General features: G+C 34.0%; 1 protein-coding gene across 1 annotated transcript in view; it reads right to left on the bottom strand.

The window, feature by feature from the left end:
* The window catches only part of LOC117181195, a 132452-nt gene that overhangs the window by 124287 nt on the left and 3757 nt on the right, over window positions 1-4408 (bottom strand). The window lies entirely within an intron of this gene.

Genomic DNA, 4408 nt, shown 5'->3' with positions numbered 1-4408 from the left:
AGGGCGCATACTTTGAATAAAATATTTGTTATCATTCTCTTGAAATAAATGTGTTTTTTTCTTGAAAAAATACCGGTTTCATATGTATACACCTGATATATCCTATGCATAGCTCAGCGGGATCGACCTTTAATACGAAAGGCCAAAAGTTTGGGGGAGGGGGGGCCCTAAGCACCTCCCCTGGATCCGCCACTGCTCCAAGTGCAGCAGGTGCAAAAAATACACCTCCCTCGAAGAAGTTGAGTTCTAAATTAACCTTGGAGGCAACCAACCAATTTTTGTCATGACTCGTCATTGACGATAACCTCCAAGTGCACCAGGTGTAAAAAATACATTTCCCTTGAGGAAGTTCAGTTTTCAATGAACCTTGGAGGCAACCAACCAACTTTTTTCATGACTCGTCATTATAAAATAACCTTCAAGCGCACCAGGGGTAAAAATATATCTCTCTCGAGGAAAGGGTTAATCCAAGGTTAATTTAGAACTCCACTTCCTGGAGGAAAATGTATTTTTGAAACCTGGTGCACTTTGAGGTTATTGTCGAATGACGAGTCATGAAAAAAATAGTTGTTTGCCTCCAAGGTTCATACACAACTCAACTTATTCGAGGGAGATGTATTTTTTATACCTGGTGCACTTGGAGGTTATTGTACAACGACGAGTCAAGTAAAAAAATTTTTCTCTACCTGCAATGAAAACTTCAATTAAAGTAGACCTAATATCGACTAATTCTAAAAAATGCAAAGAATTAGCACCAATAGGTCACAAGTTATGACCGTGAAACTTTGACTCTGTACATTCGGAAGGCTCTATATGTACTGAAAAATTTACTGAGATCGAATTTGAGCATTTCGGTGGCATGCATGCATTTGTAGTTCATTACAAGTTCACTGTTGTCTCCTTTTTTATTAAAAGAATTAGTTTAATAACGTTGTATTATTTTATGTTAAGAAGGCCAAAAATTGATACACTAATCATCCCAGAGAAAACAATTATTGCTCATTGTTGTTATTAAAAGAATATGTGAAGAAATTAATTACATAATAATGTAAGGGATGAAAAAACTAATCAAATAATTGAATAATTTATTAACTGATAAGATACATACTACCTCCGGGGTGCTATAGAAGAGTGTTTATCTTACAAAACAATTTTCAAGTTTCTTAGATGTAGACTATCTTTTGATAATCGACATTTATCAGTCAATCAATTAGTCAATTATTTAATTAGTTTCATCACTTACATAATTATGTAATTAATTTGTTTACATTTTTTCTTATTATCAACAATTAATAATAATTGTTTCCTCTACATTTATTAATTTATTAATTTTTGGCACTCTTGACATAAAATAATATAACGTTATTAAACTAATCCCTTTATTAACATTTTTGATGAATCATAAATAAACAATGTAAAACCAATTAACTTTGTTTCCATTTAATTTCTACAGCAGATATTCTGAAAGCGATTTTCACAAAATAAATACATTAAATATGCATATAATTGATAAAGGGAAGCATATTATTTAAACAACTGTTGAACAATTAATTATTTTTTAAGAAAAAAGGAGAAATAAGTGAACTTGTAATGAACTACAAATGCATATGTGCAACCAGAAAGTTCAAATACGGTCATACGAAATTTTGGAAGAAAATGAAACTTATTTGACGAATTTGTCTTTTGTATTCGAGGTGGAGTCGAAAACCACTAACTTTTAAAATAAACTCTTGACAAGAAGAAAAAACTTTTCTTCAGGCAAAAAAATGCAATGTCTGATTATAATTTGAAAAGCAAGAACTCGGAAATTTAAGAAGCTACGAAGAAGAGGATGAGGTTGTTTACCTGTTTGAAAATTGAAAACTGTAGAGTTGTCGGGAATTTTTTCTAAAAAAGCCACGATTTAATAAAATTCAACTACTTTTTTTAAACCTTCGTCTGAAAACATGGTTCATTGTAAGCACAAATTTTTGAAGAGTAATTTTTCTTAGAAGAAAGTAGGGTGGTGCTTAGCCCCCCCCCCCGAACCCTAAAAATTTAGTTATCAGTTAAGTTCGACCCAGTGAAGGATGTTGAGCGACGTCCGTTTTTTTCATAATCGGTGTCGGTACAAAGTCAGCTGTGTGCCTAAAGAGATCCATGTATTTAGACCGCGTCAGTGTTTTTCGAAATGTCATGAACTCTAATATAAGTATATTTACAGTTATTTAAAGTAAAGAATGAAGTATTTTTTAAGTTTTTAAAATAAATATCGTTTTTCTTTTTTTTAAATTCGCACTTATATTGGAAATCTTTATCCTTATCTCATTTTTATATGCGAGGTCTGTCTGTTAGTATTCAACCGTGTAATCTAACTTTGTACCGAGTTGTGCTATTGTCAAAAATAGATAATATTAATTTGCAGAGGACCTATGTGAAACCCCTAATAAGTGGCACAAACCTGCGAATCTTCAAGCGACTAGTGCACGCAATTTCCTAGACCACTACCCACGTTCGCGTCGCCTTTCAGGATGACGGAACACACCAAACAAAGCTAGTGCATAAAATTATGCAAAAACTTGGACAATCATGTTCCGAAACCATTGCTGTGAGTGGAAAAGTGTATGACGATAAGTCTATGAGTGAAACTCAAATTGAAAAATGGTTCAGACAATATTAAAGTGGTCTTACTTTAATGGAAAATGACTTACAGTTATAACTTGTCTTCCTCTGATTTCGAACTATTTTCTAAATTGAATTATCCTTTAAAAGAAAAACAACTTCAAGATTTAGTGAAAATAAAACGGAGTACTATAGAGCAGCTCTGCCGTGATTTGAGAAAACACCGTTAACTGTACTGTTAAAAATTTATTTTGGAAACTTCCACTACATGTATTGGAAGTTTATTTCCGATATGTAAGGTAACGCTGCAATACACAATTTTGTAGTTTCCAAATTCTGGCATTGGTATGCTACCTTATAAGTCTTGCAATTTCATAATACAAGTCTAGTAGCCGGATATCTCGACGCCTGTTGAAGAGGAAAATTAGAACAACAAATGTAAATCATTTCTGAAAATACATGTTCCTGGCAAACAAATTTCTGTCGACGGTCCGGATGAATCTAGTCGCGCAATAGGTAGCTTAGCACGTATTCTACGAGAATTTTTTTAAAATTTAGACGGGTGCACCAGATCGAGCACGTATTCTACGAGAAATTTAAAAAAATTTAAATTTTGTAAAGAATGAAAACAATTTCAAATGGTCAGTCGACGACTCGGATGCACTAGGTCAAAATTTTTTTTTCAAAAACCGATCGACTCAACCCTAGAAAAAATATATATTATTTTTTAGCACCCCACAAATATGTGTGAATTTTTTCAGATATTTACAGTTGGTGGAACGCACCAAAAAAAATAAAAACCGCATTTTTAAATATTTTTGACCATAAACAAGGTTCCAGAATCTCGCTAGCTATATTTCCCTACGTTCAAACACCTTTTTTTGTTATATTATGCAATTTTAAGAAGAACAAGATAGTTTTGCACCACCACTGAATATTTTTTCTGGCAGTAAAAAGCGTCAAAAGTCGATAGAAACTTGAATTTTTCGGAATTTTGACAATCGCTGAATTTACAAACAAACTATGAAGTATATCTTTATAACTTAATAATCACAATAACCTGATATCAAGTAGACTAAAGGGTCAATCTGCTTTGTTCAATTTGTGACTGAATTCGGAAATAGCTACAGTAAATTCAATGAATATTCTAAGAATTATTTATAGTTATAATTGCGCTGTTTGAGTCAATTTCGCAATTATATTTCATGGAGCTTATAAGAAGAAGAAGTAGGCGTGACTTACTCGGTAGGGGAAAGGAGTTGTGTGTGGAAGGGATAGAAATTTTTCAGATTGATCCAGAATTCTCGTGCTATTTAAGTAAATAACACGCTCGTTCCGCAACACTGTTCCGACCCAGGTTGCTGATCAATCTCTCCAGCAATCACCCCAAGCGAAGAACCTCACGAAGTCGTTATGTAAGGTTCCCCACTTGGGTCCATTAGTAGCCAAGGTGTTTGTTTCAGGCGTCATTCACTCTACTGACATTCTTTTTATTAACTATTTGCCGCCATACTTTCCTGTGCTGGCATACTTCTCTAGCTTCTTTTATGTCCATGCATTTTTTCATGCAGGCTCTCGTGTTTCTGTGACTTCTTATGTATCTTTTAACTAGCGTCTCATTCACACATTCTAACCATTCTTTCCGCGGTCTACCTCTGGGCACGCTGCCATTTACTTTACCTTGATACACTTGTTTCGTGAGTCTTTCATTTGGCATTCTCTTAACATGTCCGAACCATCTTAACCGATTTCTTTCCCATGTGTCTACTAGCGTCTCTTCTGTACCACATTCTTTTAGAATTATCTC

This window comes from Belonocnema kinseyi, chromosome 10, assembly GCF_010883055.1.
Source record: "Belonocnema kinseyi isolate 2016_QV_RU_SX_M_011 chromosome 10, B_treatae_v1, whole genome shotgun sequence".
Lineage (NCBI taxonomy): Eukaryota > Metazoa > Arthropoda > Insecta > Hymenoptera > Cynipidae > Belonocnema > Belonocnema kinseyi.
Note: the sequence above shows the minus strand (reverse complement) of the source record. Positions and strands in the feature narration are given on the sequence as shown.